The sequence below is a fragment of the Arctopsyche grandis genome, chromosome 1, assembly GCF_051622035.1.
Source record: "Arctopsyche grandis isolate Sample6627 chromosome 1, ASM5162203v2, whole genome shotgun sequence".
NCBI lineage: Eukaryota > Metazoa > Arthropoda > Insecta > Trichoptera > Hydropsychidae > Arctopsyche > Arctopsyche grandis.
Window position 1 is genome coordinate 8,564,210 of NC_135355.1, and position 27,278 is coordinate 8,591,487.

The 27,278-nt window shown below is 32.2% G+C and overlaps 1 protein-coding gene across 2 annotated transcripts in view; it reads left to right on the top strand.

Annotated features, from left to right (window-relative positions):
• Nucleotides 1-27,278, top strand: part of LOC143915436 (uncharacterized) — a 184,607-nt gene continuing 157,329 nt past the window's right edge. Inside the window, exons 1-2 of one of the 2 annotated variants that reach the window (XM_077436094.1) lie at nt 1-117; nt 551-650. The gene's annotated coding sequence lies outside the window, so the exon portion shown is untranslated. The remainder of the gene's footprint in view (nt 118-550; nt 651-27,278) is intronic. The other variant, XM_077436101.1, reaches the window with a different exon arrangement.

The following is a 27,278-nucleotide window of genomic DNA, read 5'->3' on the forward strand; positions in this document are numbered from 1 at the left end:
GACAGTCGCTAGGCGTCTCTTTCGGAAAAGCTACACTAATTTTCCCCCGCTTTTCCGACGCTCAGTCGCCAGCGAGACGAGCTCGGTCGCGGACCGTCACCCGGGAAATCTATTTCCGTACGAAAACTCGACAACCAAAACGAACGATTCTGAAAAGCAGTTTTTAACCTTTAATTTCACACGAAGGCCATCTTTTTCAAATTTTTCATTAATTCAAAATCTAATCTTTCAACAGTATCATATTGTGTGAATTAAAAAATAATAGAAAAACACATATTTCATCTCATCAAAAATGTGATTGTCCAGAAAATTTTCGTCGATTTTGACTATTTTTATACACATACGTGTTGGAATCAAAATATAAATATACATACTAAACGACACTAATAAGATCAATATTTTTCCAATTGAAACTATTTTTTTTAAATGTACACAAACAACACGTTTCAAGCACATACAACCTATTTACTAACTTTAACTATATACAAATATATATAAAATATCTTGCTGTTCATAATAATTGTATTAAAAAATAAAAATAAAATCAAAGTATACGGTGTGCTGCGAGTAACTCTATTTTGTTTTAAAACATATTTAATAATCTTTCGTGTCCCAGACAAGTTTGTGTTTGTGTGTTGCAAATTAAAACAGTAAGTTAATCGTTTTGTATTTTTCACTTTTTATATAATAATTATTTATATTTGTACATATATATATATATATATATATATATATATATATATATATATATATATATATATATATATATATATATATATATATATTTGTATGCAAATTTTAAATGTATTATTCATATTCATTGTATTTTCAATGTTCGATGTTGTATCATCTCTATATAGTGTTGTAGTTTGCGGGCGTGGGTGCTGAAGCACGATCTTGCACGCACGAAATTATCTCAGGTTATGAATAGACACTCAGTATAAGAGACACTGTCCAACCAGAAAATCTCAAGGCAATGCATCCAGCTTAAACTTCTCCCCTGCTGATCAAAATATAGCCATTAAGTCATGTTTTGTCATCGCAAAAGTTAAAAATTCGCTGTGATTATTAGAGCGCTTTCACTATAAGGTGAATATATGTATTTATTGAATGATCATAAAAATGAGAATTGAATTTGACACACTTTTATTTCATTTTTATCATTTTTACTATAAAAATGGGTATTTGATTAAAAATATACAAAAAAAAACACAATGAAATAAAAATGTATCACAAAGTTCTTGGGAAATTTTTTTCGGATTTATTTATCTTACGAATTATGAGAAAATAATACAGTCTTCTGAAACGATATATATTTAAAATACGGCAACCTCGAATTTTTATAAAAAAAACTACATTTATCTTCCATAAAAAATCAGAAAATATTTTCTAAATAAATTCCGCATGAAATTTTAGTATTTTATCGATAAATTGTTTTGTTGATATTAATTCTGTGTACAATTATAATATCGAAAATCATTATTTTATACATATGTATATGTATTAAATATATCATATTAAGTATATATATATATATATATATATATATATATATATATATATATATATATATATATATATATATATATATATATATATATATATATATATGTATATATATATATATATATATATATATATATATATATATATATATATATATATATATATATATATATATATATCAATACATATGTATATGGATATATCCACCTCGTTTCAATTAATTTGGCAGAGCGAAGAAAAACTATGCGATTCTTATTGGTCTCTAGATCTCGATTCTTATTGAGAATCGAGATCTAGAGTTTGGCGGCTGCCAAGTTATATGAAATGTATTATATCTAACGTTAACGACATCGATAAGTTTGATAGCTCGTTAAAATCTAGTGCAAACTTTTACTACCCACTTATTTATTAAGGGCATTTTCCGGGTCCATTTTCGAAAGTAGAAATTTCGAACTTTACAAAGTCAATTATGATGCTTGGTTTAACAATAGTAACACGAATGTGCATCGCCAAAAATTTAAATGGCCAGTATTTAAATCAATTTCGATAAGTATATAAATCAGTTTTCGTCCAGTATTTTCTTACAAAAATGGTCAGTATTATATTATTAAATTTCAGTACAAATAACAAATGGACAATAAAAAAATATGACGTACATTCGGTAGAACAAATAGCAATTTCAGTTGGATGGAATTGTCTATCAATATCGTACCAATCTTATGTTGATACCAATCAAAAAGTAATACTAGCGATTCGTCAAAATAAAACATAAATACTGACCATTTATATTTAAAAACTGACTTTTTATTATTTATATTGAGCACTTGTATACTGAATGATGGATACTGGCCGTTTAATATAAATAGTGACGGTTCATATTCAAATACTGTCAAAAATAGACTAAAATACTTACCAGTAAAATACAAGCCTTAAACATCAAACTCATGAATACTGTTGTGATAGTATATAAAGGTATAATGTAATAGCTTTTCGATTAATTTCTCCGGTCAATTAAAGTGAACTGCGACAAACGAGGCGTGGAAGTATTCCGGAACCGCTGGGTCGGTTGCTTCTTGTTCGTTTTCAATTATATAATATATTCGTTATGTTTTTGCAAGTAGGCTTTCACATAATCGAATTACAAATCCCATTATATTTACTAAGGCATGCATTAAATCGTAATTTGTTTTACCCTTCCGCGCGTAGGGGAGCGCACGATACGATTCCCACGAGGATTCTATACGCAAGTTTCGAGCAATAAATATAATATAAGGCTAAGTTACGATTCACACTGTTCATTTTTACTACAAGGTGTTGTTATTAATTGTATATTGTATTTATTGTTGTTAGTAGGTATACGTTGCCTTTTATTGCGAGAAAACTTTGAAATAAAATGAATTCGAATGCGTTGAGTCGGCGGAGTATTCAGAATAAAAATGAGGTGAACCGGCCTTTTTTTGGTAGAGATAAAAATAAATGTAATAATACATTTACATATATATGAAAGCTGATTCTATGTGTAAAAAAATCGTTATAATTTGAAAAATATTTGAAAAATATTGAAAACTCTCAATAAATAACGATGAATCCGATTACAGAAACCTTTCATCATAATTACAGCATTACGTTCACCGCAAATACCTATGTTTATACAAAGGTATACATACTTATGTATTAAATATAAATACATACATAAACGAACCAAAAAAAAATCTTTTCAAAGAAAAATTCTCCATCAAATACATACATCCATCATAAAAATTAGAACATTCTTCTTTTAATTCATAATATTCTATTAAGAGAATATTTTTTTTATATTTCAGACCGCTTTTAAAATAAACATATTTTATAAAAATATTAACCAGAAAGATGGTTTTTACAAATACTCTTTTTGCTAATATAAGTGAAAAGATAATATTCAAAAATAGTTTTCGTAAGGTATATTTAAACAAATTGATTAAATAGCTTATTGTATTGGGATTTGTTCCATAATCGCACAATGAAATTATTTAGTATTTGAATATATCCGATTATTTAATTTTGTTGAAAAGTTGGGTAAATTTCGTTATATTTACGCTAGCCGTTTGACGACACGTATGAAAAATCTCATAAAGAACTTTATTATGATAAGGACAGTTTTGGTAAATACATAGCTATTAAAGTCAACGCGAGATTAAAAAGAAACCTCTGAGAATTACAACCAACCTATTGAGTATACATACATAAATACATATGTATGTATATATATGAAAAGCAGCGATATTTAATACGAGGCACGTGCACCCACACGAACTTGAAGAATATTACCGATAAAGTGAAACAGGGTATAAAAAATTGGAATTTTGTCTCTTGAAAAATTGGAAAATCAACTATTGAATTTTGAAATTGATAATATATAGTATATTTACAAAAATAGCAATAATAATACTACGTTCATTCTAAAATGAGGTACATATGTATGTACATATATTATATATATATATATATATATATATATATATATATATATATATATATATATATATATATATATATATATATATATATATCATCATCATCATCATTTACAGCCATTCGCCATCCACTGCTGGATGAAGGCCTCTCCAACACGCTTCCACTCGTCTCTGTTTTGCGCAACACTCATCCATCTCATTCCGCACATTTTCCTAATTTCGTTCAAACATTTTCCTTGCGGTCTTCCTTTTACTCTTTTGCCTTCTCTCGGGTACCATTCAAGCACTTCTTTTGTCCACCTTTCGTCCATCCTCCTAGCTACGTGACCCGCCCATTGCCATTTCAATCTCTTCACTCTATCCACTATGTCCACTACCCTTGTCATATTTCTCACCCACGTGTTCCGCTTCCTGTCTTTCCTCGTTATGCCAAGCATACAGCGTTCCATACTTCTTTGAGTGCATTGGATTTTATTTTGCATCTTGGCGTTCAGTGTCCAAGTTTCACATCCATACGTCATCACTGGCAAAACGCATTGATCAAAGATCCTTTTCTTCAGGCAGAGTGGCATTTTTGATTTAAAAACAGCATTCATCCGTCCAAATGCACTCCACCCTAATTTCATACGTCTCTTTATCTCTTCATTTTTACTACCAGACATGTCAATTATTTGACCTAAATATAAATAATTATTTACTACTTCTACTGGTTTATCATCTAAGGGGATGCTATCAGGCATGCAATAACTATTGAACATTAGTTTAGTCTTATCTACGTTAATTTTTAATCCTACTTTTCTACTTTCCCTGTCCAGCTGTGTTAGTCTGATAAGTAGGTCAGCTGAATCACGAGCTACTAAAACTATATCGTCTGCGAACCGAAGGTGACTCAAAAAGCGACCATTGATGCTTACTCCGGCTGTATCCCAATCCAATTTCCTGAAAACTCCCTCAAGCACCGCATTGAATAACTTGGGCGAGATTGTATCTCCTTGTCTTACTCCTTTTCCTATGCTAAATCTATCTGTACCTGAAAAAATTTTAACCGAAGCTGTGGCATTCTTATATATTGCAGCTAACAGTCCCACATAGGTTTCCGGCACTCCCTGTGTTTTTAGAGCGTTAAGTACTGCATTATGACTAACTGTATCGAAGGCTTTCTCATAATCGACGAAACCTAGGCACAATGGCCGTTGATATTCGTTGGCGCGCTCGATTAGTTCGCCAACTACTTGGAGGTGGTCCATTGTGCTGAAATTTGCCCTAAACCCTGCCTGCTCTACAGGTTGGTTCTCGTCGAGGATATTCTTCAGCCTTTCTGTAATAACCTTCGTGAAGAGCTTGTAGACCGCTGAAAGTAGACTAATGGGTCGGTAGTTCTTGATATCGCTTTTGTCGCCTTTTTTGTGTATTAAAATGATAGTTGCGTTATTCCATCCTTCTGGTATAGCTTGGTTCTGGATGCATTTGCTGAAAAGCCTAGCTAAGATATTAATTAGGGGGGGGCCGCCACATTTTAGTAAGTCAATGGGAATATTATCTTCCCCTGGGGATTTACCGTTCTTTGCAGTTTTTAGCGCGGCCTCTACTTCGCTAGGCAATACTGCAGGAACCCTTTGGCCGTGTGTCGATTCCAGAGCGGGGAATTGGCCGTTGTCGTTCTCGTATAGTTTTGCATAGAACGTGTAAACTCTGTCTATGATTTCTTCTCTATTCCTAATTATTACTCCGCTCTCTGATCTGATTGCGATCATTTGGTTTTTGCCTAAGAAAAGATCCTGTTTGCACTTTTTCAGGCTACGGTTATTCTTAATGGTATTTTCTATTAGCTTGCTGTTAAAATCCCTGACATCCCTGACTATTCTCTTTTTAATTTCCTTATTTACTAGATTGTATTCTTGCTTATTATTATCCCTATCTAAATTCATTTTATGCTTAATTAGGTTTTTTGTTTCCGCTGAAATTTTGCTTAATTTAATCTGTTTCCTGAATCCACCTAATTTCTTACCTGTTGAGGTTAGAACCGAACTAATTACAGTGTTCAATTCCTCGATGTCTGCTTCTGGGTTTAATTTCCCGTATCGATTTCCAAGTTCGAGTTCGAATTCCTTTTTCCTAGACCTTAGTTGAGCGAAATCTGGAGAGTTACTGCATCCTTTTATTAATTTCCTACGTTCGCAATTTATATTAATGGCCATCTTGGCACGGACTAATCTGTGATCGCTACCTATATCTACTTTACTTAAAACACTAACGTCTTTAACGGAGTGCAGGGCATTTGTTAGGATGAAATCGATCTCGTTTCTGTCTCCTTTAGGACTCTCCCAAGTCCACTTATATATATATATATATATTTTCAGGAAAAATATATATATATATATATATATATATATATATATATATATATATATATATATATATATATATATATATATATATGTATATGGGTGACCGAAAAAATACCACCACTCGAGATAGTTGCACTCTCGAGACATCCAAACTTTCAAAGATGCTCAAGGAAAATTAACGCAATATAATTCCACAAAAAAGCGTCAAATGGTAGTTGTATGCGGTCTCCGTGCAGGCTTTTCCTCCCGTATTAATGTGCGTGCGCAGAATACGGGAGGAAAAGCATGTTCTTCTTGTTCCTGTTGTATCCTGCTCGCGCAAATTAAGTGAGTATGTACCGTTTACCATCCACCATTTTTTTTTTGATCTTTCGACTTAAGATCTTTCGATTTTCAATCTTTGCCTTCCGATATTTGTGTTTTCTGTAATTTAACATTCTGTCTCGTCACGTAGACCCGAACCAAAAAGTGCAGATAAAATGTGTATATGCTTTCTTCAATAACATTACAATTTTTATTATGGACTAGCTGAACCCGGTATGCATTTCAATGCCACAACAACGCATGCAATTCCCGTTCCTATTCCCGTTCTCGTTCCCGTTCCCGTTCCCGTTCCCGTTCCCGTTCCCGTTCCCGTTCCCGTTCCCGTTCCCGTTCCCGTTCCCGTTCCCGTTCCCGTTCCCGTTCCCGTTCCCGTTCCCGTTCCCGTTCCCGTTCCCGTTCCCGTTCCCGTTCCCGTTCCCGTTCCCGTTCCCGTTCCCGTTCCCGTTCCCGTTCCCGTTCCCGTTCCCGTTCCCGTTCCCGTTCCCGTTCCCGTTCCCGTTCCCGTTCCCGTTCCCGTTCCCGTTCCCGTTCTCGTTCTCGTTCCCATTTGTCGGAAAAACGCAGACGGCGAACACATTTGAAATTATTCGATTATTTGTTTATTTTACCCTAACAGCACATGTCGCGACGCGAAAAAATATTCGAAATTATTGCGTTGCAATGCCACTCATTCCCGTTATTCCCGTTTCCATTCCTGTTTTTGGCCGATTTTTTTCACAGTAGACTTCCCGGACATGCTGAAAGTTCTATAAATCTTGAAAGTTCCATCGTTCCATCGTACAAAGGCCCATGCAATTCCCGTTCCCGTTTCCGCTTCTTGATGCGTTTCGATAAGTGAATGTTTCAGTTTCAAATTAATACTTAATAATCAAATTAAATTGCAGTAAAGTATAGGAACGCATACATGACAGACAGACACACATTGATTTATATACATATGTAGGATTGTTATGAGTGGTACGTAATGTCAGGTTGGTATGAGTGGTACGCAATATTAAAATATAAACTTTTTTTGGTAAGGAAAAAAGTGGGGGGGGGGGGGTGGGGTCGTAAAAATTAAACACCGACCTGGTTCTTTTGTATTTAGCACTACACCACTGGTTATAACATACTTTCTTATTCGATTATTTCAAAAAATAGCATTTAACATATAGGTATTTTTCTAATAGTTCTGATAGATTTTTCGCATGTTAAAAATATATCTTTTAAATATTTTTTTGGTCCATAGGGTATGGAGCTATTTTTCCAGGGCCCGGGATTTTTCTCGGCGGGTCTGATAACAGATACGACTTCATATGGACACAAAGAGTGCGTAGGTCGAAAAATAATAAACATTTAGCATTAAATAAATACATATATGTATTTTTTTGTAGACTAATATAAAATATCAATGTCGCACAGGGGACCCTTCGAGTGGACCGTGCCCTGGAAATTTGACCCCGCTCCCCCCCCCTCTCTGTATATACAATATAATTTTAGCCATGTGATCCAAAACGCTGTTGTAAAAAATAAAATAAAAATCCGTATTGTATTGTATTGTATAAAATGTTGTATATTTGTAGTGCATATATATATATATATATATATATATATATATATATATATATATATATATATATATATATATATATATATATATATATATGTATATATCTACGTAAATACTATGTATGTACATATGTACAATGAGCCGCGATGCGTGTGTAAACAAATGTAGAGTTGGGATGGAGTCGGCGCGCGTTTCGATTTATCCCATTCGGTCAATGTCAATGCTCTGTCAGCGGTCGTGTCTTCAGCATGGAGCATCATCAGGGAGTTGGTTACATTTTTCGGTCACTTAAATACATCACTGAGTCAGTGTCGCCTGATCAAACGGTTTGGCACACGGTCAAACGCGCCGCTAAACGTTACTAGGGACTGCCGTTAACAATTCATCATGTCCAAACGTCTGCTTCGATAAATGATTTCTTCGAAACAGATGGATATCGATGTGGAGTCGTACTCAGTGACCCCCAAACGACTTTCTCCGTGTATTTAGTTTAATTTGAACCCGATATTGATGATCAATGTACAGTGTATACTCGATTATCCGGGCTAATGCTGTGGAGTACGAGACCGGATAATTGAAACACACGGATAATCCGAAGTATTAATTTTTGATATCGTTTCTATTGTTATATACCTGCACCAATAGAAACAATATCCAATATCATTATTATGTATTGAAAAACCCGGATTGTTTGAATTGCGATCAAACTATGTACTTCCTCGATGTTTTTCCGATCAACATTTTCCATTATTCTGTATATTTCACATACATACGTGTCTTGCTTATTTTAAAGATCACTTGACTGGATATCTTTACAATCCGATAAATTCATTTCTTATTGTTAAGAATCTTTCTCTATGATCAAACTATCGATCAAGATTTTGCTCTTCCGTGTTTAGCGCCCATTAGAGTTTCGAATCCAAGTACTCGAATACTCGGATTTCTTAGGCTAATCGATAATATTTCAGCCAAATACTAGGATAATACGCAGTAATTGATTTTGCACAAAAAATCGTAGACAAAATGTGTTTAAATATCATCTATTGCGACGTGCGAAAGTACAATAAAACAAAATGATATAAATATCAAAAAAGATTTTATGATACTAAAAATATCAAAAAAGATTTTAAGAATTTGGAAACTCTCAAAATAAGACCAAAAGTGTTGGACATTCTACATATTTAAAAAAAAACTTTTAACTATAAAACCGAAGTCAACGGACGAGGAAAGATTCCACAGAGAGAAACATCAAAACTAAATATTAAAGCGTTTTTATTATTTTTTTTGTATATATATATATATATATATATACATATATATATATATATTTTTTTTTAATTGAAATAAATTTAGTTTTAGGCCGATTTTATTTTTTGTATAATTTTAATGTTCTAAATTAAAATAAATTTTATTTTAAACTTAACTAATAATTCTGCTCATTTCAGTTGCAAAAAAAAAATAATTCGGATAGTTGATAAAGTTGAGTATTTGGAAACTCTAGGGCCCATACACCAGAAATTTATCAAGTTATCTTCTCAGCAAGAGTTTTGAATTTCAAGACTTTCATTGATGAATTAGACTTGTAACACTAGGCGGGAAAAATTGTCTTTGTTTTTAATATAATTTTATTCAGATGAATAGGAGCGTTATCTATTAACAATACAATGCGATTTTATGAGGCAGCCCTTTCAGTAAGGTATATTTAATAAAAACAATTATATGAAAATATTTCACTTCAAAAACCCATTTAGTCTTGAACCAATCTTCGAAGATCTCTCGTTGCGTTGAAGTTGCTTTCTAACTTTAATGGAAAAACTTACCTTGGTAACTAAATAAATAACTGAACATACATACGTACATATCTAACCAAAAAATACCACTGATCAACCAATGCTTCAAATTTACGCACTTGCAATTTGACAACAGACGAGTATTCTTATTCAAAAACAATGAAATTTAAAAAATACACATTGAATTTATGTATTTCAATCATGAATAATCAGCAAACCGGATAATCTGCTCCCGGGTAATCGAGAGTACACTCTATAATGAAACATACTATGCTAGAAGTCAAAATTCACCAAAAAAGCCATAGTTTTGATTATAACTGCCATAAAACTTTATCAACGTAAAAATATGTGATCGTTTCTTGAACGGTTTCGAACAAATGCATATTTTATCATTGTTTTATTTTAATTATCCATGCGTTCTGCTTACGAATGAAAGGTTTAAAGGTTAATCTCATATCAACGTCCTTAATATAAGCCCTTAGCCCTTTTAATCCCACAGGGCCGATTAATTGGCCCCTGTTTTCGAACAAATTTTGACGCTATATTCATATATGTATATTGTTTATTTAGTATCGGCGAAAATTATTAAATTTAAAGCTATTTCTCTGCTGCAAATATTGAACATGTGAAAATAACCAGATATCAGTTTTCAAATAATTTTATTGTATATGTACATATATATGTATGTCCAAAAAAGCATTTTGCAGAAATTTGTTGCGCTGCATTAGAATTTTTGACCTTCCTTGTACTTCGTATTTACAAATAATATTCAGTATTACTTCAAAAGTCGTTCAAAATTCAAACTTAAAAATACCTATTTTATAAATATATTTTTCTATTCATCCATTTTAATTTTTATTTATTTGCTTTACAACATATACATACATATATAAATATTGATTATTACACAATACATATTGGAGATGACATCACAAAAACATTAATACTGAGATGAGTAATAAAATAAAGAAATTTTTTTTCGAGAAAATGCCTTGGGATTCATGTATTCTTTGTTTGACCACTTACTGAGCCGCGTTAACCTAATCCGGGGTCTATATTGTTCACCCACGAATCCACTTAGTGTATATTGTCTCTCATGTTCCCACGTTACAGTACTATTTACAGCTGCTAAATCATACTTTGGCAATTTTACTTGTTCCATCAAATACTTCGAAGCTTAATACTTCCACCACGTCGCCATCCCTTACTTAAATATTTTCTATTCTCTCCATTAAGAATTAGAACATCCACTGCAGAAGTACCCTCCCTAAGACACTTCATGACATTAAACATGGTTGTCATGGTGAAGCAACTATGTACATAGTACATTCGAATTTGACCATGTATGTACATACATACATACATACATATTATCAAGAAAAAAATTCAATAATTATTTTTTTTTAATTCAAATAAGAATTTCATTCCATTTAGTCTATTCATTCAATTTTAGAATATTTTTACATATTGTTGTAAAGTTTCTATAAAATTTGTTTTCTTTTCTATCAAATGGAATGGAAATTAAATGGATATATGTATGTATGTACATACATTTTATATATACATATACATATGTATGCATATGCCTTTTTACAAAAATGTTTTAACCCAACTTCAATGGTTACATGGAATGAATTGTGTTTGAATTCAGAGGTCACCCCTTTTTTGCCGATATGTCGGGTATGAAATTATTTCAATATAATATTTTGGTACGATTGCAAAAATTTGTTCTGCAGGGCGTATTAAACTTATGGAGAGAGGTAAAGAGAAAATCAAAAAAAAAATAGGCAAAATCTCGTAGTTCAATGATTTATTCATTTTTTGCGGCCAACTCGGCACATACGTAATAACTTATTTATTTTTCAGCATATGTATAATATGCGTGTTTAGCGTGCCATGTGATTTGTGGCAGTATAATACTTTGTATTCGCTCGTTTACCAAATGAAAACATTATTTATGAGCCGTGTGAGGAAAATGTGTGATCGATTTTTTTTTAATCCAATTTTCGTTAATCGCATTGTTAAGGTGTGAAGAAGATGTGCAAATATACGACGAACGTGTATGTACATGACATAATTGGATGATTGAGTCAATGATCAATTTTGATTTTTATTCCCCTCTTTTCTTATCTGGAATGTACAGAATAAAAAGTAATCTAAAAGTAAACTAATACCGTATAAATGTTGGCCAAGTTGCGTCGTAAATCAATTGTTTCGATAAATTGCTTATTATTAATAAAGTTATGCGAGCGAGATTTGTGTAATAAAATGACACGTTTCGTTTCAACGACGATACGTTTTACGTTGCGAGGATTTACGAGGCTTCATAAATGGACGACATCGATTCAATTAATTGCCGTCTTATAATAAATATTTCATATTTATAATGACTGATTTATATAGCAATTTTATGATAATCTAATACTAGCCGAAAAAAATAATACATAACTCAACCGTGCCACTTGAATATATCTATAGATAAATAATCCAAGTACATACATACAATTTTCTTCATGATGAGTACTATTTTCATATTTTATTGTATTATATCGTTTCATTTCCAATTAATAATCAACTCGATCTCTTTTATTATAAATTGGTGGATTTAAAATTCAGCACACTTCTAATTAACCCTTTTAAACGAAAACAAAAAATAGTGTGGCCAGAACACATGTTTCAATAGAAAATACTCAATATAAAATAATATTAACAGTGGGAAAAAATCCCAAGTAAAAATATGTACTTTTGACTTTTGATTTGAACTGGACGACTATTTAGAGAGATTTGAAAGCTGAAAAGTACTAATAATGAAAGATAAAATACCCAACTATAGACTCCAATATTCATTTTGAACGGGAAATTGACTGATTTTGAGATATAGAAAAATCGCGCGATTTAAAAATAACATATATCGCCGAATCTCGAGCCAATCAACATTTTTTATTACCAGATTCGTGTTCACTGGACATAGATCTATAAGAAAAGTCATATCTCGTCTCTGAACCAAAAAAAAAGTCGTCATTTGTCGAACAGTGAAATCTCTTTTCAATCTACAGCACATTTGATTCTATTTGATGTACCGGAATGGGATTCTTTTAAAATTTTAATAATACCTTTACCTTTCTAGAACTTAATCTTAATAATTTAAAGTGCTGTTCGACATTCGATATTCTAATATTTGATAACCCTGGTAGTTTAACATCATTTAAACTCATGCTGTATTCAATCAATGGACATATTTACCGGCATATGCACAAATATGTATATTCTATGTATTTTAACTGACAGACAGAATAATTCAAATCTTGAATACAGCATCGGAATAACAAATTTCATGTACAGTTACTTTTATATACATACATACATATTTATTTGGATGGACCATTAAAATGTACAGCATATTTGATGGAACAGACATATCTAAAAACGTAAATCTTGTTGCAATAATATTAAGTTAAAATATATTGCGAGTATAAAATATAATCATGGAGATTAATTAATAATATTGAGTCCTCATCAAAGTCATTACAAAAGCATCATCCGACTGATGTTATTGTGTTAAAAGTAATTTTAAAAGCATTATATTTTGGCGAACAAGCTGATTATTGCTGACGACAGACATATCGCTACCAATATTTGCAGTGGTGTAGTGGGGCGGGTGTAGAACTTTTTTTTGAGCCGGAACGTGCCCCTCTTCTTTTAAATGTAAAACTTATATTTTTAAATAAAAACTTTTATTTGCTGCAAATTCATTTTTTTTACGCATTGCATACACGCATATGATTTCTATTTTCACATATGTGCGACTAGTGAATCCAATCCTGAGCCAAAATTTAAAACCCGGGATTTTGGAATTACAATTAGGTGGAAAACACACTGAGTGGTACGGGACGTCACTTCCTTTGGCTCACCGCTGTAACTGTTTCACAGTGGAGGTTCCCCAAACCGAATTCGGGTGAAGTTGCACGTGCAGAATGCATATGTTTGGGAGCTCAGACAAGTTTTTTTAACATTTGTTCTAAACTGTTATCGATCACTGTCAAGCAAGCATAAATACAAGGATAAAAATATCACTAAAAACGCTCCAGGGGGATAAACATATCAGTAAAAACTGTGTACCATGTACATGGACTAAGGGTGCTGCGTTTTTTTCGCATGTTTAAAAGTACCTAAAAAAACACATAGCACATACAACTCTGTGTTTTCGACCTTAGTCGATCCCGAGATGACTAATATAGTTTGGTCCATGATTTTATTATTTTATTTTTATACAAATATGTATAAACCAGGAAAGGCCTAACAGGTAAACCCCAATTGTGCCTTCCTGGCCAATTATAAACATCGATAAGAAATTTTACAAAGCATCATAGAGGATAAATTTGACAAACATTTTTGCATAAATCAGCAAATTCGATATGCTGAAAACTCGAATTTTGCGAGAAATAGGACAAGGTTGCCAATTGCATGAAATTAGGATGGAGTGCATTTGGAAAACGAAAAACAACTAGGATCCTGGATTTGGATTTTCTATGTGCGACCACTTTTGCGAAATTTTAGGAAATCATCATTCATCAATCGACTTTCGAACGGCTTCGACACGTCCGAAAATGACCAAGTGCAACAAGTGTCCCACAAAAAATGTAGAACAATAGACAACCCTTGCACGTGCCACAACAACCCCTACGCACCAGATGTTTATCGTCTACACACCTACACTTCACATAGACGCGCATACAACTAATGGAATTTCAGCATCAATTCGAGGTTTTTGTTAATATTTAGGCGGAGAGGCGGGGGGGGGGGGGGAGGGTTATACTTGAGACACTTCTACACCACTGAATATTTATATCCAAATATATATATAGACAAATCTTTCCACCAGTGGTTGACGTAGTATTGGTCTTGAGTTTTGGTTTAATTTATAAAATTTGTTTGAAGATTTCATTTCAGTGAAAAAGATTAAAGGCAGAGTTTTCATTGTCTATGTGAGATGAACTCTTTATAATATCACTTTTCTGTTTATCTGAGTCAAATTCGATAATTCTAAAATGCCAAAAAAGTGGGTGGAAGAAAAGATCGTGGGGTGGATCAATTTCGTGGGGTAGATCTAAAGCCCGGACCCAGAGGGTGCCGCGTATTGTTCAAATGTTGTAAATGCATTGTTAAAGGTTTGCCGAACCTTTTTTACAAAGGATTTCCAACAATGGAACAATGAGTGGCACCTTGGATATCCTACCTCTAGGTAGATCAAGTAGACCAATCTTATAAACTAAGCTATTGCAGAGATATCTTTGTACTATGAAATTTAAAAAAATCATAATACATTATACAAGTTCGACTAGCTCATCTATCAGGTAGACCGATCCAATCGGACCAATTAACCAGAGCAAGCATCGTCTCGGTCCAATGTCATATCGTCAGCACCAACATGCTACCAATTGGCATTTACGTTGGTTTTAAATGCCAAAATATTGCCATCATCGTGACGCATCTCTCAGCGCATCCCAGAGGATGATTTCCGTGACGTCACAACACTAGCGATCGTAAAGTTTATTTTTTTCAGCTCAAGTTCACTTCCAAGTGTTGTTTTTTTGCGAAATCTCTTCGACCGCTTTAATCCGCTAAGCTGTCGTAGTGTTATTATTGGATGACCACGTTTTTAATTTTACGCAAGCTGTCATCCAGATATAACGCGAGCGCGCGCGTGAAGAATCTCTCGCCGCTGAAATAGATTAAAATTTTTACTGGGGTTTCAGGGACAACTCTTGCGACATCGTTACGTACAAACTTGGCCAATTCCAAAAAAAAAAAAACGATAACAAAAGACATCCATCACAGTCAATCACAATTCCGACTCCGTACTTACATGTATACATATAGGTACAATATAGGGTTGCATTCTAAAGGAATACAAATTAAATATACATACTACATATATATGCAAGTACATTCTTTCATAAGAAAATATTTACAATCCACCAACTCTCTCTTTAAGGGATCACATATTATACAAACATACATATGTATGTATGTACCTGCACGTGTACCACTGAAATTTATTAATGTGGATTTGACAAATGTTTTAGCGGATAATTAACATTGTCTTTGATTAAAATGAGATGTGAAATTTTATGATATATTATTCAATCAATGTACACTCGTCATTACAGATCGCTCCAATGCGATAGTATTTTTGGTTCTTGAAAGACGGAAAACGTTACAACTAAAATCTTTAGATTGTAACGTTTAATTTTTAGTTGTAAAATACTTTACAACTAAAAATCTTTAGTTGTAACCCCACAATTTCTTCTAATTTCGACTATCCACCTTCCATGTGGTCCTCCTTTTATCGTTTTGCATTTTCTTGGGTACCATTCTAGCACTTATTTTGTCCACCTTTCGTCCATTCTTCTAGCCACTTGGCCCGCCCGTCATTTCAATCCCTTCACTATATCCACTACCCTTGCCATACTTCTCACACACGTATTTCGTTTCCTGTCTTTCCTCGTTGTGCCAAGCATACAATGCTCCATACTTCTTTGATTGCATTGGGTTTTGTATAGTAACATGGCGTTTAATATCCAAGTTTCACATCCATACGTCATCACTAGTAAAATAAAATTGATCGAAGATTTTTTTTTTCAGGCAAAGTGGTATTTTTGAATTAAAAACTCCATTCATTCGTCTAAACTCTAAATGCACTCCATCCTAATTTAATACGCCTTTTTATTTCCTCTTCATTACTACCGGACATGTCTATTATTTGTCCTAAATACATACATATGTTTTTACATATATCTTGAACCACTTTTTGTCTAATTGAATGGATATTGGATAGTATTTGTTATCAATGTCGATGTCGAAGGTCGTCGATGCGAAAGTGTTGTCTGTAAGCCTTGCCAACAATATGCGACATTGGCAAGAGGGTTGTTCGAGTCTTCGGCCAAGTATTCCTAATCATATGTAGATGTTAAGGCCGGTCATCCCAGGAAATGAGTCGCTAAGGTCGGATAGAATCTAGTAGCCTCCACTCAGCTCAAATGAAATATAAAAGCGTTATTTTTTATATGAAAAAAGCATTTAAGACGATAATTTCAATGTGACGCCGCAAATTTATCTATGATATATGAGTTCGCTTATTTCGCTGGTTATGTAAGTCGCCTTTTTCTCGTTTTTATGTGTTATATATGATATCAAAGTTTCATTTGAGATTTATTTAAAAAATAAATTGCTCATTCATTTATTTTTTAAAATCAAATTTGGTATTATTAGGAATGATTACAATTTCGTAGTGTAGTAAATGTATTATTCGTATTTATTGAGGCTCTGAATTATTTTATTATTACGTATATATTATATACATATTTATATTTGATATGCCTATCTCTAAGCATGACATTTCAAATGATTTATCAGCCCAGTAGTTGTCGCTCCTTTGCATCCAATGCTTTTACCACATTTATTACATACGGTGAGGGGTGAATTGTGTTCCTTTCTTTTAAAATAAGCCCGAAATTCTGATCGCTTTGACATGGCTAAAATACATTAATTAGTTTTCTATTATTTTTATGAAAGTAAATATCTTCAGAAAATCATTAATTACGGCTATTGCAGAGAGGAATTCAAAATTACAACTCTGAGTGTCACAATTGCATCGATTTTTAGAAATTTTCACGTAAATAAGTAAATAAAAATGAAATATACATAATACGTCAGTCATCATATCAAATTAGTTTTTATTCGTCTCACGTATTATAATTATCAAAAAACCCAAAAATTTTCACATAACACCTTCAATCTCGATGATTCGCAATTTTTATTTTTAATTCATATATTTGAATGCCTTTAAAGATATATACATATATGAATGTAGATGCTTTGATTTATAATTTCCATTGATGGATAAGTACAAATAATTTTCAAGTTCTACAAAAGTTTACGCCACAGCTGCATATCCATTAGTCGGCAAATCCAAAATATATTTTTTTGATATTTCATATTGTTTGTTGCTGTTAATAAGATAAGTCGGGGAACACGAAGACACAAAAGAAATTTATCCGTCGAATCCCATTAACATAGCCAACGACCAAAGTTATGCAAAAAAATCATTACTTGATAGTACCGCTCTAAGCTACATTGTATATTTAGGGTATAAACGCCGAAAGCAATTATTTTTGTTTTTGAAATATTTTACTATTTTTGATTTTCGAGTATTAATCGAGAAATTTTCAAAACATTCGATTATCGAGAGCTTAAAAATGGACGAATATACTCAGTATCGAGTATTCAAATTGGAGACCCAACTGTCTATATCAGACTGATTAGCAAAAATATCACTGAAACATCGAATATTTTTCGTAATAACTTGATTGATTCGAATTTGGATCACTTCCTGCACAGGCGCCATTATTATTTGAATTTCATAACAATCAACATCATCGGCTTAAAATCAATTTTTAGAATTGCACTGGTATACATATGTATGTATGTTTGTATGTTTTCCAACGAATGAGTGGTCGGATCGAAATAAATTCCCGGAAAAATTTCACACGCACGTACTCGTAAGCTTTTCAACTAAATATTCGATTTTTAAATTAAAAATTCAACACAGCAATCAGCGGTCACAGTCGATCACGTCTATTTTGTACCACTAACGTTACCCAGACGCTCTTGGCAGTTTTTTTTTTTAGATAATAAATTAAAAAAGTAAAGAACGCATTTCATTAGCGGGAGAGCTTCGATTCAAATGCTGACCTTTTTTCCGAATTGGATTAGTCAACTTTTTTTGCGAAAGGTTGTGTAAATAAAACAAACTTAACGGCCCCCAAATAGTAGTATACGTTTCACGTGTATTTTAAAGCATGTACATAAAATTGGAAACGTTTTAAGGCGTATCGTAAATTGATTACGGTCGCATTGAATTTAAATCAGAGTTTGATTATTGTTGCTGCGGTAAATTTCAAAGAGATTTATGGGTTTTCACATAGTCAAAAATACGTAGATACAACAATAGTAGGAAATCTGCAAACATTTCATCCATTGAACGAACACGAAAATTTACAAGCAGAAGAATAAATGTATTGAAAATATATTGAATATAAATAAATAAGCCTGATTAGTATGATTTGAAAGTCTGCCTTAAACTCAAAATTCATCAACCTAATGTGCTATTATTCACTTTTTCAATTCAATTTGGAAAGATACTTTGTATGTATGTATGTATGTATGTAGCCTTCGTTCGTTGGGTCGTAAATCCGTGACGTCATCGAACAAATAATTCGATTATTTTCGATTCAAAGGATTCGAAGTCCCAGGGGGCAAAGGCGCCGAGGGCGAATCCGCCTTCGCGCTGGGGGCGAGCCCTGGGTGGCGCAGGCACTGGATTCTGGTATACATATAATTTCGTATACATATAATTTTTTATAAGAGACTTACTATATATGTTTGTTTGTTCGTGACAGTCAATTTATTAAAAAAAAAGTATTCAAATAAATTTATATAAAATAAAACTATTCAAATAAATTTATATAAAATAAAACTATTCAAATAAATTTATATAAAATAAAACTATTCAAATAAATTTATATAATATAAAACTATTCAAATAAATTTAATAACATGTTTACTATTAGATTTGTCATGTTTAAACGGTTTATATTACAAATACCGAGGGAAGCCGGGTAATACAGCTAGTTTATAATAAATAGGAATCTTTGATCAGTTGAGAATATTGTTTACGTTGAAAATGCCACGGTTTTATTTTAATTTTTAAATCTACATACAAAGATGATGTATTTTGCGTTATCGTATAATTGTTTCATGTCGTGTGGACTAGTGGACTAGTGGTTTCAACCAGTAGCGTGGAGTAGTGGTTAGCAAATACATATGTTTTCGAACATGGTGGTCACGCGTTCGAGTCCCACTGGTTACTGCTGGCCAGATCTTCGTTTATGATTCCAGGTCGATCGATCTATCTGATTTTCATTGAAATGATTCCAACAAATTGCCAACCTTTACCCATTTATCGCAATTTTCGAGTTTTCAGCATCTCGAATTTCTCTCAGTCGTATAAAAATGCTGCAAGTTTGTCCATAAGTGTCTCGCAAATTTTCGAGTTTTTCAGCATCTCAAAATTTGATGATTTTCATTAAAAAAAATGTTCCAAAAATGTAAGTTTAAGTTCAAAAAATTATCCATAGATATCTGTCTCTATGTTGCTGTATTAAAATTATTCTAAAAATTGTATATCGTTATATGTAATTGACCAGGAAGGTGCATTGGGGTTTACCTGTTAGGCTTTCCTGGTATATACGTGTATATAAAATTAAAAATAAAATGCGTTATCCATTAAAAAATATAGTTAAAAAAAGAAAAACAAAAAAAGGTTATAATTAGGTTGAATTAGATTCATTTCAAGTTTTCCAGCAGCCCAAGAGCTATTTTTAGTCGATACTTATCATTTAGTAGCTACTTATCATTATTCCCACCTGCACTCTTAATGTTTCTATCTAAAACTGATATTTAAACATTACTTGTGTTATATTTTACTTGAAATAATCAAATCAGCAGCATGGACTAATGTTTACCATATAATAGCTTTTGAGAGGAGTGGTCACGGCTCGAATTCCACTGGTGGCTGCTGTCCAGACCTTGGTTTGTGACTCCAGGTCGATCGTTTCCTATCAGAGTTCCTGCGAACTCTTCTTTCCAATCTCTCTTGCAAATCTCAAGTTATTCAGCGTCTCGAGGTTGCCGATTTGTATAATAAAATTCTGCAAAATTTCTCCAGAGATATCTCTGTGGATGATGATCGTATAAAATCGAATTGTATAAATGCTTGTATTGATCTTATTGTATAAATGTTTCCAGTGGTACTTTGAAATGTTTGACCAAACGTATATGTCTTAAATAATAATATGTGATTTATTTATTTTACATATATGTATGTATACCAGGAAGGCCTTCCTGGCCAATTACAAACAATGCAGCATTTTTATTACAAGTCGTTGAATTACGAGACACTGAAAAACCCGCAAATTAACGAGACATCTATGAATTGTATATAAATTATATTGTACATTAATCATAGTCAAATAGTGGTGACATAGTAGGTAGGAAGGATTTTTAGCCAATTTTAAACTGGAACCGTTTCAACAATGAAATCAGATAAAATTGGCAAACTCTGATAGGAAACGATCGACCTGGAGTCACAAATATCCAAGTCTGACCAGCAGCACTACAGATGTACTCTTATTATTTTATTACTAAAATTATTTTCAATCGAGGTCAGCTCATGGGATCGAAACCGGCGCTTCTCGGTGCTAAGCAGAAGCTTAACGACCGAGCTATGCTGCTGGCATAATAATTAAATATGTATTATTCAAAATGAAAATTCTGCATTGAATTTCAAACACACACATACATACGTCAGATGAACCTCATCAATGCAACTGATAAATTCAAAAATAGCTTTAGCTAGTTAACTTTAACCATATGGCGAATGGCTACCACGCAAACCGGAACCGAACAACACACCCGGGCCGAAGTTTCATCGTGCCAATCATCACACCCGGGGCATTAAAGTTCAAGACTTGAACCTTGGGCTTATGGACCAACATCGGCGAGGTTCTTCGACTTGAACTTGGTGCGGTCGAAAATAATCGACGGTGATAATGACACGTTTTTTTCTCGGCAAGGCCGGCTGGGCTGGCAGCGAGAGTGGCGCCCAAACTGCTCTCCGAAAAATAGAACGACGACCCCGGGACCGTTTTATTTTCATGCCATTATCTAATTTTTTGCCGCGGTCGCCGATCTATTTTGCGCCAAAAGGGTTGAGAGCGGGCCGAGCCTAATTGGCCGTGCATAATTAATTAGAGGGTTCGTTCTCCCGGCAACCCTTCATAAATTGTACAATTTGAAAATACTGAGTGTACTGTTTGTCAATCACAAATACGTAGAATTGGTGTTGGAGGATTTTTCAATTTGGCTTGCGTTCGGATGCTGGGCGGGCCAGCGTCCTGTTATATGTTTGTATACGCACGATGATTTAACTTTCCGTGAAAGCGAAGTGAAAGTGTAATATATGTATGCACATACATACGCTTCCTTATGGTACAATTGAGGTTAGTTCATAAGCAATGGTGTCATCTAATTTACTCAGAAGCTTATGTACAAAAGTCTAAAATAATTAATAAAAATTACATATTGTTAGAAATCCCTGACAACTCCGTTTTTTTCTCATAATATCCAATTTGTTATAAAATTTATCAATGGTAATTATAGCAGTACTAGTATTGTACCCGATGAAATATCATCGAATGGGTGTTGGCATATTAAATTATTAAAAAAAAAAAGTAAAAATAAAAAATAAAAATTTCAAATACCTTTTAAATATAATATTTATATTTAATTGTTTAATATGAAAAAAAATACCTACGTACCTATATATAAATAATATAAAACACCAATAATTTATTAATAAAATTTTCAATACATGGCAGTAAACGCTCGGAGACTTAGCGTATATATAGAAGTTTTTTTCTTTTGTTATTATATTTTTATACGTTTTGTTGGCAGTGGTTTAGCTGTGACGTATGCACATACATATGTATGTCTAATCGAAACGACTATTATATTACGGCGAATGCTATCTTACACAGACAGACAGAATAGCGACATTATACACATATGTATATGATGGAAATGTCTATTGCACAGGCTGTTTTGGGGGTTATAATTGAACAAGTGAATGTTTGAGACCCGCATATCTAGACCCAAGAACTCGCTACTGTTTTCTTCTTCTATTTGTCTTTTCTTAAATTAATTTAATTTACAATCAGTCAAAAACAAGTTGTTTGAAAGCATATTTATATTTATGAAAAAAATAAGTTTCTGGAATTATTTAATTTTAAACAAAGAATTTTGAGAAAATCCAATGGATCACAGAATGAATATTAAAATTGCGATTTTTCATATTCACTCCAGTTCAGTTTTCTTTAATTCCATTGACTTACGTTTTCTGACAGTGTTTTTCCGGTGGTTTTGAAAAGGAATAAATAATAATAATACTTTGAAAGTGTTGATGTATGTAGCTTTAGCATCTAACAAATACGAAATTAAAAATAAATACTAATTTATGTTTGTGTTATTCATGGAAATAACGATATTTTAATTAGTAATTCAAATTTTATATTTCACAAACTTATGAATTTATAAACGCAAAAAGTAATCCGGTGTATTTTCACTTCAATTATTTTATATCCATACAAATTTAAATTGCTTTTGAACTTTTCAAATGTAACGAATAACCTATACACGTATAATGTATAGGTATAAGTGAAGTTTGGAAAAAAATGTTTTAGTATGTATATGTATTATTAAAGAAATGAATTTCGGAAAAGATATTCTAATGAGTAATTTGAGTAAGAAAAAGTCGATTAATTCTCGCTGAACTTGACAGCACAGGAGTAATTTGATATTTGACACTGGGGGGTTTTGTACGTGCAAAAAGGATAATGGCAATCGCCGGTAGAAATTGGGCTGTGAAACTTTCGAGACGAGGCTGAAAATGAATCTATTCAGGTCAAAATATCCGCTCGTTAAAATTTTGCATCTATGTATAAAATATTCATTTCCGAAAGTCCCAAAATAAAGTTTTCATTTGAAATAGTTAGGGAACAATGAACCATTTAATATATAATGGAATATAAATGGCTGTGAATACATATGTACATACAGAGTTACTTGGAATGTTTGTTCAAATTTCAAACGAGTAAACAAAGCTGGGGCCACAATGAAGTGAGACGCGCTGAATTTCCTGCCAAGTGTGTTTTAATAATGGACACTAGATGTGATCTTGGACTGTTTGAATAAACAGAATATCTTGATTGTTTATAATCAGATATGCTTTATTCGTATAACGTTCAAAGGCAAAAGAGATCGTGATAATCTAGACATGTCGAATTAAATGAATAAATCCTTTCATCGAAAATATGGAGTTCATTGCCTTAAATTCTTAATTACTGGTAAATTAGTAATTAACCCAAAAAAGTGCCAGTGTGTTTATCGGCCAATCATTGCTTGTCGATAAAATACTATGAAAAATTCATGTTTTTCAAAAAATATATGAATTTTGAACAAATATTCAAAATAAAATTTTTATTGTAATCCAATTTGTGAAACAAAAAGAGGTAAGCGAAAATTAAAAAAAAATTTAATGAAAATTTCTATTGAATAAATAAAAAAAATAATAATAACTGAAAATCAAATTTCAACAAATCCGAAATTCTGGTAAATGGAAGTGACGATAACTTTGAACTTCCTGATATAGGGAGTACCCTAGAACACATTATATGTAAAATATTGGTAGGACGGCGAGTACCACCTATGTTTTTAAAGCAAATTTATAGTTGGACACAGATAATAAATAGTACACAAAAAAATAATTTTAAAATATATAAATTATTGTTTATATTCTTATGTAAAATTAACGTCATGGTTGCACCTAGTGATTCTGATTTCTCGATGATTTTCATTTCTCGAGAAATTGGAATTCTCAATTTAACTTCTTAAATTTCTCGAGAATTCTCAAGAAATTTTGATAAATAAGAAAAATTTTATAACACAGTAAAGTGTCGTTTATTCGACATTATTATTATTTTAATTATAAAATATATTTTTTATAATTAAAATAATAAAATATATTTTTTATAATTAAAATAATAGCTCAATTTCAAATCATTTAGCTCCAGTAGGAAAACCTAATACTCACTTCATAGCAAACATCATAAATAAAATCCGATGCGCTTGGAATTGGTTATTTATTAAAAAATGTAAATTATCTGAATTTATAATATTAAAAATAATTTTCGTTCAATTTTCCGTCGCGTCAGCTCTTTTGCATGAATATTGGCAGACGATTATTATCAAAGTTGAATGCGACTATAGCCTCATTCCATTATCGCTTGATGAAATTTTATATTGCATTTATTATACATGTATACATATATACAGTATGTACACAGCGTGAAGCTATTTCGATAACGTTAGCCGAGCTCTATAATCAAATTTGATAGCGTCAGAGTGGGTTATCTCGCCGGAAAAGTTTGAGATATCCTGTTTGTGACGGGTGATCCAGCGTCGGTTACAAGTGTGACGTGCGCCCCAGGTCAAACGTCAATACACTTCATAAATTATTTTTATCTCGAATTTGAATTTTCGCAAATACGGAGTGAAATATTCACTCCAAGTATATGGAAAATAGGTGGATGGAAAATAATAGAAAATGTTTCCTAGGATTTTCGCGCCTTCAACACCATAAATATGTATTAACATGAACTACGACGACCCAAATGTGGAAATATTTACTCGTACTTAATGAGAAATGTGTCATGTACATATGTTTTCACGTCTGTCAGACATATTTCTATTGAATATATGTACATACATATATGTATATATATATATACATATATATATATATATATATATATATATATATATATATATATATATATATATATATATATATATATATATATATATATATATATATATATATATATATATATATATATATATCGGTCTCCGTGACGAGACAGAATGTTAAGAGGGCTGTACACCCGAAACCTTAATTTTGTTACCGTTCCTTTCTTCGATATATATATTGAGTGTATGTATAAATTGAGTGAATGCGACAATATATATATTGAGTGAATGCGACAGTTGCGCTTCGACCAGATAAAATTCTACTATTTTCTCCTCCAAAACTGGACCAATTTTTAAAAAAATTTCATCATCGGTATGAGAAAGATATTTTTTGTGCATCTATTGGCGTATTTTTTTTTAAATCGACCGTTAAATAACCACGCTAGACTCTTTTCGTGGGTGTAAAAAAGAGGCGATTTTATAGATGTTTGGCGGCTCCTAGCTCCTATAAAAAATAATTAATCAAAAAAATAAAACGATAGATGCACCCCAATGGTGGATATCCATAGCATATTAAAAAATAATTTCTCTAGTGCCATAATTGAGGTAGGGAGAAGTATAGTACGTTTGTATGGACAAGGCGCTGCTGTCCAGCCCTCTTAAACGACAGAAAACGCAAATATCGGAAGGCAAAGATCGAAAATCGAAAGATCTTAAGTATCGATCCCGGGACATATGTAAAAAAACATATTTTTTTCAATTTAATATATTTTTTATTAATTAAAAGTATAAAATATAAAAAAAGTAAACAATACATAATATATCCATTAACTGGAAAAATGTATATAAAATTAAACTTATTTAAAGTAGCTTCTTAAGAATACTAAAATATTTAAATTAGAACCGTTTCGCCTATTTCTAGATTTGATACAAAAATGCTCAGCAATGGAAAAAACTCTTCCAGTTTCAGTCGGTTGGTTTTATTGGTAAAAGGGACGAAAAATTTTTTTTTCAATTATCGGTTTATTCTCCTGATAGCCTGTATATTTTAATTTATTTTTTAAAGTCGAGGTTATTTTTATTTACGTTATTTTGTATACATATTTGTCTTTGATAACTTCCATTGTGGAATCTTTGTGTTTCTTCCATTGTGGAATCGGCAATACAAGAAGGATATACTCGCTTCATAATAGTTTCACCGTAGAATATACATTCGCTTTTATTACAAAATTTAAATAATGTTTTGTTCGGTATTAAATTATAATTATTTAAAATTTGTGTTAAAAAAATCAGTTTTAGGCTTCTCCTTTCTTCGATTTTAATTTTAAATTCTCGGAATGATTCATCGGTAAGTTGAAGTCCTTCGCTATTGAGATTTTTCAAAAATAGAATTACAAGAAACGATTTTGGCCAAACGCACAGAACCATTATGCTCATAAAACTTCCACGTTCGGGAAATGCGCTGTACTTATGAACTGCTAAACAACAAACCTTTGAGAATATTTTACGATTCTTTGTGTATTTGATTTATTATTTCCCTTCGTGCAGTCGTGAAAATTTTGTATATTTTCAAGACTTTTTAAAATCCAATTGCAGGGATTTGAGATAAGAATTCTCGGGACACGGGACAACAAAATTTCCGTGAATTCCCGGGAATGTCTATCCCGGGTGGACCCGGGTCAGAAACCCTAGTACCTACTCTTATAGGTCCCCTCTTTTTTTTAGTTCTTGGATTTAGGTGAAACTTTTTTACATGTAATTATTATGATAAATTATATAAACTAGTTTAATTTTACTCCGAAAATTTCTTACTTCTGAATTTATTATTCGATATTCGAATAATTGAACTTGATGAATATTTAGGAACCTACGTAAAAGATAA